The sequence below is a fragment of the Aricia agestis genome, chromosome 15 (genome assembly GCF_905147365.1).
Source record: "Aricia agestis chromosome 15, ilAriAges1.1, whole genome shotgun sequence".
NCBI classification, from domain to species: Eukaryota; Metazoa; Arthropoda; class Insecta; order Lepidoptera; family Lycaenidae; genus Aricia; species Aricia agestis.
In genome coordinates, this window is record NC_056420.1 from 12,032,060 (window position 1) to 12,042,078 (window position 10,019).

Here is a 10,019-nt window from a genome sequence, read left to right on the forward strand (position 1 = left end):
AAGAATTGGGATGGCTAAGAGTGCTAAAAAACCTAGTAGAGTGTAAAACCTGGCGTGACAAAAAATTTCTTAAAAAATAAAACGAAACTTGTTCATATTTTAGTATTTTCCATATTCTTTTACGTATCCATGACATGGACTCTGAATTCTATAAACCGCAGACACAACATAGGACGCCTGCGATAAGGAAAATGCGCTCAATTTCATGGACTTCTTTCAGAACTAACGCGTCCATCCTGACTAAAGAAAACATAAAAACAAGGCACTCAATCACCTGCCTCAATATATCTTACAATACTATAGACACATAACCAGAAAGAAAGGAGATAAGTTTAAAATAGTCACTGGCGAGACTGAGGGAGAAAGACCTCGGGCCGCAGTCCCAATCGTTAGGACTAACGATTGGGACTGTTCCTATTAAATTCACATCCCAATTAATGAGTCCAATGTCTACAAGGCTTTTCGAGTGGCCAAAAATAGGAAAGAAAAGCTGGCATAACAATAATTATTATGAGGAATGTCATAGAAAGGAGAAGTCACGACCCTCTGACATGAGGAATATGACTATAGGAAGAGGATCATTTGGGATACTATACTAGTCCTGAAAGTTTCCAGGCCAAAAAAAGAAATCATAAAAACATAAACCAAGTACAAATGTATGTATACTTTTACACTACATGAATGTAAAAGTATGTTTGTCTATTCTGTCTATGCGTATGTTACCACCTCACACCCAAACCGCTAAACCAATTTTTCTGATCTTTGATATGGGGATACCTTGAATCCCGGGGAAGGTCATGAAATACTTATCATCCCGAAAAAATGTTCCGTTTTCGGGCGATAAACGACTAAGGTCAAGTTAGCCTTAAATGAGTTTAGTATTCTTAACAGAGCGAGATAGTATACAAGGCGAAGATTCGGCCTCACGTGGAATACTGTTCTTATGGGCACGGGCGACAAAATACCAACTATTCCCTCTGGATAGTAATCAACGAAAGATAGCTTGGATTGAAGATAGCCATAGTGTTTCAAACAAGCTAGACCCCTTGGAATTACTTTCAATTGTAACTTCGCTCTACATCTTCTATCAGCTGCTGTATCAATAGGAGGTGCTTCGAGGAATTATTGTTCGTAATCGCACCTCCTACAACATTTCGCCATCGAAATATACCATCCTGATCACCTTGATGATTCTTTCACAGTAAAACTGAAACAAACTGCCACCAGCAGTATTTTCAGACCAATACGACCTGAAAACATATTTGCAACTCTTCTGGTGTTGCGAGTGTCCATGGGTGACGGTAGTTGTTTTCCATCAAGTGACCCGAAAAAATAGATCGGTAAAATATCGTATCTTAATGAATAGTACGACGTAGAACGTAGTAAGATATATATACAATAAATAAAAAATAATAGTTTCCGTAGTAGAATATTGTATAATTATCACACGATATTTATCATTACTAAAATTCCAACGAAAAAAATCGTAAGTTACACTTGCTATATATTTTTCGAAAGAAGTTCCAATGTAAACTATTGTAAGTGGTACAAACTATAGTTTACGTTAGGGTTCATCCGGCGTATACAATCGCAACTGATACATACGATGTGTAAATTCGGGTATCTGCTCCCGTATTACTCCGCGTAGACTATCGTTAAGGGACTAACGATAAATAACGTCGGAGGCGTTTAAAACATACTACTGTTTACGTTTAGAAAAAGGCAGTTGTAGTTTGAATTCAATATTTTTTCTTGAATATCCTAAAAGATCTAACTTAATTCTATGCATTTTCGCAATAAAACGAATTTTGCCATTTTGTGGCTTACGATAGGCTACCTAGGAGCAGTCGATATTATATATATATATATATATATATATATATATATATCGACGGGTGCAAAGTAAAAAAAGTCATCTGCAATTTTGAGTTTTTCGTTTTTTTGTAGAAACTAGCTTAAAATATCATGTTCTACAACATACCAAAAACAAAAATTCAAATATCACCTTATTTTTGGTACTTTTGTCACGTAAAAGAAGACATCTACTCTTGTTTTGTGAAATTGCACGATGTAAATGCGGATAACTACCGCTGGTCGTCTATACGCGGGACGCGCGGGGGTCATGTTATGCGGCATAAGCGGCTATCTGCCATATAGCTTTTTCTACGTTGCGATTGTGATTTAGATGTCTCAATTTACTTTTGCAAATTAGTATTGTTTATTATGTTTATGAGTACCTATTTATGTTAATTCTTATTATTAGCTATATTAATTGACTTCTTATTTGTTACTGTTATTTTTTACTGTTTTTTCATGTTCAGAAAGTCCAAAACGACTTTTTAAAGAAGTTGAAAGTTTCCAGAACATAAGTGATAGATTTATCGAGCAAAATACTGTGTTGCCCGATGAAATTATTGAACATCTTATAGAAAACCTTGATGTGCCACCGATGAAGACAAATGAATATAAGTTAACTTTGTAAGATAAGTCCCCATGATCTGAATACTCTAGGCCAGTCACACCAGTTCACTCTCAGTCTGAAATATAAAATGATTTTGAAAATTTGTCGATCTCAGCAAATTAACAAATACGCCAACACCCTCAGAATACAGTTCATTCATCACTTCAAGTCCGCCGCGTCCATTATCAGTATTAGATCAAAATATTATATATTCTTTTTTATTTAACAGATACTTTGATCTCATATAATCTATAACCTGCTTGAGTTTATTAACTCAAACAGGCCATCGAGTATATTGTCCCTCTCAAACTTTAAATCTTCTATAGACAAGTGAATGTTCTACGCCTTCCTCGTTAAACGGTAGAAAAAGACGTCAGTTAAATATTGATCTAAAGACGATTGAGAAATAAAGACACGTGTATTGATACGAGACGTAAATTACGACCAAATTTAGGTAAACAATTACATCAGTCCAGAAATGGTAAATTGCAACCTGCGTAACATCATATCCCGGCATTTGCAAGTTCTCGCGAAGTTTTTCTATTAACTTATCTTTGACCGGTTTTGGGATCTCTGTGATCACGAGAAGCAATTGAGAAATCGTTGAAATAAAATTTCATTTTGTGTTCTGAAGAATCGTATGCACCCCTCCGATGGTGTAAAACGTCCGGCGATGCTTATGATGTTATAATGAACCCATCATGCTTACAAGTGCCAAGTACAAAGACTATTAAGCCTCTGCCTAAATTATAATAATTTACAACATAGTTCCTGTACTGATAATGATACTGAATAATTTTTAAATTAGTTTAAAATAATTAAAGTATTGACACAGAATTTCATTTTTGTTGTGAGAAAATACGATTTTTACGAAAGTAAATGAATGATTCCTAAGTATATCCATACTAATATTATAAATGGGAAAGTATGTTTATTTATTTATTTGTTTGTTTGTCCTTCCTTCACGCTCTAACGAAGAAACAAATCGTATTGTTTTTTGGCATAAACTTAATTGAAAGGATGAAAAGTAACATAGGCTACTTTTGGTCTTGGAAAAACATCATGTTTCTAAGGGAGCTTACGGGAATATTTGCAATTTACGCGATTTTCAAATTCCACGCGAGCGAAGCCGCGAGCAAAAGCTAGTATTTCATATTTTAACTTCCTTCTAAATCGTGTACCTTGCACCGAATCGACAACGTAGAAAAAGATATCTACGCAATTATATTCTGAACTTGGTGTGTTTAAGATGTAAAACGTTTAACTACATATTTTAATAATATAACTTACTTTTAATAATAATATTAAGTGTTACACTTTACGTTGTTACTGATAATCGTACTAGTAATCGGTAAAAATACTTTAATAAATATAATTTTTAATTCCCACGTAGAAACGACCAAGTGGTAGTTAACTCAGTTGTCATATTTTCAAGCGCAATGTAGATGCAGACAACTACAATATCTCGTAAATTAAACATAATTAGAAGAAATTAAATATACATGTGGATTCATTAATAAATAATGAAACAATGATGAAAATTTCAATAAATTTGATCGGAAATTGACAAAATGGGAGCATTTTTTCCTATTATGCGCTCTCCTGAAAAGTTGCTGTTTTGTAGATGACTCTTTTTACTTTGCACCCGTCGATATATATATATATATATATATATATATATATATATATATATATATATATATATATATATATATATATATATCTGTAGAATTGCCTTTATTTTTATTATTATTCTTAATGAAGTTATATCAAAGGAGAACGGACCGACGACAGATGAACAAACAAAGCAAATAGGGATGGCAAGGTCAAAGATTAGCTGATTTTAAAATAGCTATTCCAAAAATTTCAGCATCATAACTTATGTTTTTTTTTGTAGTGAGCTTTCAAAGTTTGATAGTCAAGTCGATTTTTTTTATAAAATTCCTTAATTTTTGTATACCACTCGATAAGTTATAACATTTTTTGTTATGAAACCACTTTCATAAACGCAATATTTAACATAGCTATCGAACAAACTAGCTAGGCGTGACGTCACAGTTAGCTGATATTTGTAAAGAGCGTTTTGGGAAGGTCTATCTTATGTGAGTTTTCAATTCTGATAATATCTTGGAGAGTTTTTAAGCTATCAGAGTCATTTTTTCACCGATATTTCTATTTTCGAATGGTCCTTCACTTTTCGTCATGATTATTATTGGGGTTCCTTGTAGTTTCAACGGAATCTTAAAAAAAATCTACAGGCAATCCAAACTTATAGCACCCTCAGTTTACGTCGGGGCTGAATAATTTTCTCATGGCATTTTCAATGAAAATGTAATTACAATCTTATTGACGGCGAAGGCAATCTTATAACGTGAATTTTTCCTGTAAGCCTTCGACGACGGTAGCTCGAGTTTTGCTAATAAGTTATAAATATTCATAGTCATAAGTAGCTCCAGTGCTATCGAGCGTTTAACGTATCCAGCGTAAAATGGTCGCGGAACTGTGCTAGCAGTCACCGACGGTGCTCCTAAAGTGGGGGACGCGGGAGGGAGCGGGGCTCAGCTTATACTGGTCTCCTAAACATTACGGGCAAGGGGATTTCGATACCCATTATAGGTACGATATTTCAATACTGTATTTATATTTCCTGTGGGAAATGGCACGGTACTAAATCTGGGGCTCGTGAGGCTGGGGCTTTACTTTCGCACGGATTGATGAATGGATCTTGCATAACGTATGCAATGATTTCCGCTTAATGTGCATGCGAAATGATGTTATTATTTCAAAATTGGTATGAACAAGTTCTTGATTTTTAGAGTTCCGTACCCAAAGGTTAAAAACGAGACCCTATTACTAACATTTCGATGTCTGTCTGTCCGTCTGTCTGTCTCCAGGCTGTATCTCAAGAACGACTATAGCTAGACTTCTGAAATTTTCACATATTCTGTATTTTGATTGCCGCTATAACAACAAATACTAAAAAGCACAAACTAAATAATATTAATATTTAAGGGGGGCTCGGGGCTCCCATACAACAAGCGTGATTTTTTTGCTATTTTTGTTCGATATCAATAATGGCTGTAGGCACTTGAGATTTTTATAAAATCCTTAGTTATATTAATTGTACTTTAATAATTGATATTAAAATTAAATTAAAATAAATATTTAAGGGGCCTTCCCATACAAAAATCACATTTTTTGCGCTATTTTTGCTCTATAACGGTACGGAACCCTTCGTGCGCGAGTTTGACTCGCACTTGGCCGATTTTTTTCTACTAACGCCTGAATTCTACAACTATAAACTATAATGGCTCATTTTCATTGGTCGTTAACTCGTTCGTTATACAGCATGCGGGCAGTCCCCGCAGCCGAGATAACGACCAATGAAAGTTACAAGTCGATACGTGTTCGTTACACCGCCTGCGGGGGTTGCCCGCATGCTTTATACCGACCGTGATATCGACCAATGAAATTCATCGTTCGATATACAGCTTGCGGGACGCGAGTTGCCACGTTTCCGACAGTTCCCAATGGCCGCTATACTACTGCAAAGGAGATTTTTTTTATTTGTACCACCCTGAAACTTTTTTTAACAGTTCCCTGTATGATCATAAATAGAAGTCTGATAATGCCATACGGGAGGTCGTGAATGTGAACAAACATTTTTTCAAAATGCTAAGATTTCATTCGTAATTCGAACGATTTGTAACAGTATGGCACCAAATTTTTTGTAAGTTTGAGGTTTAACAAAATATATAAATACAAAGTTTCAAACACCTAGGTGGCGGCAATCTTGTCAAAGCAGATTGTATAATATTCTGCGGCTCCCACCGCTCGAAAGATTGCTCCGCGTAACATCAACTGTTGTTCCATGGCAAAAACGTCTGTAACTGGTGACGAACATAGAGGTTCTCCTCAGCCCTGCGGCATTATCGACTAATGAAAACGGTTCCCGGAATGCGGCCCTGTGGCATGCGTTTCAGAAATCTCCCGCACCCCGCATGCGGGGTGCGGGAGATTTCTATCGACCAATGAAAATGAGCCATAAGAGATTTTGTTGGCAGATGGTATTTTGTCACATACGCCTACAAAGAGGAGTGTGGACGCGAAGCAACTTTCTTTCAAACGCCAAAAAGGGCAACGAAGCGACTTCCTTTCATATATTTTCATTTTCAATGAGTTGGATGACATTGAAAAGTAATTTAGAAACACCTGTCGGTCAAAATAAAGATTTAGTTCAAATTGTGATCATTTAGATGCAATGAGATGTCTGATAGCTATTATAATAATGAATAACGCCTCCGTGGTCTAGTGGTATAGAGCGCGGCTCTTGACTCGGAGGTCGTGGGTTCGATTCCCGCGTTGGAAACATGTTATTTCCAAGTTTGGTTAGGACAATGCAGGCTGATCACCTGATTGTCTGACAAGTAAGATGATCCATGCGTCGGATGGGCATGTAAAAAGTCGGTCCTGCGCCTGATCTCTCGCCGGTCGTGTCGGTCTTCCGTCCCACTGGGTTATGAGAGTAAAGGAATAGAGAGTGATCTTGTGTACTGCGCAATAATGAATAAACGAGTATATTATAATGGAGCAGTCGAAGGTCAGGATCAAAACATGGCACAGTACTGATTTTACTAGATGACGCCGGCAACCCCGTTGCGCCAAAATTCGTTTATCGCGCGGAAACCGTATATTTTTCCGAGGTAAAAAGTGTCATATCCTTTCTCGTAACTCAAAGTACTTTCATACCAAATTTCAGCGAAATCGGTTCAGCGGTTTGGGCGTGAAGAGGTAACAGGTAGACAGAAAGACACACTTTTGCATTTATAATATTAGTATGGACTATTAGGTCCTAAAGAATAGACAGCAAAACCTGAATTGCAGCGACGTGTTAAAAACTCAATTCTGTAGAATTTTGGTGTTTGTGAAACTGAGTGTTGAAGGCGGGTCGAGTTGAAAGTTGAACCGCAGCGTGAAGTTGTTGATGACGCGTGTCGTGTTAGATTGTATGTTATTTTGCCCTTTGTTTGTCGGTGGCTCCTTTGTAAGTTATCGTAAGCCACAAAATGTCAAATTTCCACACACCGTTCAAAACATTAATATTATTATTATGATATTTATAAAACAATAAATATATATATAATGATTTCTTAGGTTTACGAAAGTATATTTTTATATATATATATATATATATATATATATATATATATATATATATTATATGTATATTATACAAAAAAAAAAACCATGGCGTGATGGACTACAATTAATTAAAATTTATAATATTATTTCAATTTTATCCTCGGTGCGAAAAATCTAAATAATAAAATAACAAAAAAAGGATATGGTCGAACAGTCCATAGACGGCCCCATTTTTATAATTAAAAAAAAAGCCAAATTTCGGATTACTGTAGTCCCCGTTCTGTTCTGTTCTGTTCCGTAATCTGACAAAAGTTTTGCATGGCCGTGTGGATTGTCAGGATGGCGATTGAAAATTCGTAAGAATGTACACGTCAGCGTGACAAAAATATACCTGCTCCAGCTATCATCACTTCCTGCGCAGTTGGGAAAAATTTGTATCTTTCCGGTGATGCAAAGTCTACGTGAACTGTACCTATGTTAGGATTTTTGTAAGTAATTATGATTTCTGGTACAAGACTTTTAATTTTCTATTGCTATAATATATAATACGTTAAAAAGGATTACAATATTATTATACACTAGCGACCCGCCCCGGCGTCGCACGGGTATAAAATATATAACCACTGAAAAAAAAATTAAAATCGATAGCCTATGATCCTTCACGTGGTCTACTTTTTATCTGTGCTAAATAACATAAAAATTGCTCCAGTGGTTCGCGAGATAAGCCCTTTCAAATAATTTCCCCCGTCTTTTCCACATTCTCCTATTAGTCTTAGCGTGATAAAATATAGCCTATAGCCTTCCTCAATAAATGGGCTATCTAACACTGAAATAATTTTTGAAATTGGACCAGTAGTTTCTGAGATTAGCGCGTTCAAGTTAGCCCTTTCAAATAATTTTCCCCGTTTCCTCCAGATTTTCCTCTATTTATTCGCTCCTATTAGTCTTAACGTGATAAAATATAGCCTATAACCTTCCTTTAGAAATGGGCTATCTAACACTGAAAGAACGATCAAAATCCGCTGCGTAGTTTTAAAGACTAAAGGGAACAAAGGGACATGAGGGAAAAAAGCGACTTTGTTTTATAATACGTATAGATTACTATAATGCTTCTTAGTAAAATATAGTTAAACACCACACTACCCAAAGCTCACTCCAGCGTCATAAAAATTAGATTACAATTTAATCTCGAAACACCCTCACAACAGAGATCTTTAAAATGAGAATTTATTTTTATCGCCTAAACTCTCGGAATATTTAATTAGAGGGGATTTGAAAAACGAGCTCCTACGTGTTGGCCCTGCAAACATAACGAAAGGCTCCAATGAAACTTGTTTTGACATAATAGCCTGAACTTCGGCAGTTTGCGTACCTATACAATTAGTACGTGGTCCAAGATTGAAGCGAGTTTTTAAAGAATTTCTATACATTTTTAGGGTTCCGTACCCAAAGGCTAAAACGGGACCCTATGACTGAGACTTCGCTGTCTGTCTGTCTGTCTGTCTCCAGGCTGTAACTCAAAAACGGTTAAAGTTAGAGAGTTGATATTTTAAGTGATTATGTATTTCTGTTGCCGCTATAACAACAAACACTGAAAACAGATTTTTTAAAATAATTAATCCCATACAACAAACGTGATTTTTGGGCTTTTTTGCTCGATATCAATAATGGAAATAGGTAGGCACTTGAAATTTTCAACAAAGACCTTAATTATATAATAAACATATTATGTGAACATTAATAATAATATTTAAGTAAAATAAAAATTTAAGGTGGGGCCTCCCATACAAAAAACACAATTGTAAGCTTAATTTTGCTCCATAACTGAACGGAACCCTTCGTGCGCGAGTTCGACTCGCACTTGGCCGATTATTTGTACACTAATAAAACAATATTTGCGTGCACTTTTTCCACTATATTAAGAAATTATTAACAAATTACACGACCGGTTTCGAAGCTAATCATCTTCAGGTGTTCAACATGCATTTCCACCAAGAACCAACGGTACAATCAATTACATAGATTATTTGTATTCATATAGATTTGTTAGAGTGAACTTGTTCATTTAGAGTGAACGTCTTCATGTCACCTCTTTCTTAATATAAACCTTCCCTGGACTTCCCCGAATATTTCAAGATCAAAATTAGCCAAATCGGTTCAACCATTCGCGAAACTAACAAAACTAAAAATTCGTTTTGATATAAATAACCTCTTAACTTAAGAAAGATCTATACTTATCTTACTATCTTTATAGTACTGTACTATGTCAAAGCGCTCGCCGTACGTAAGCTTGACCACTATGAATACCAGTTTCTAAATTCAAATTGAACATATATTTATGTCTCACCTCACAGGGGTTCGATCCTCAGGCCTCGAAATGTCGTTTCAATCGCAGGCTCTCTTATTCGCCCGCAAA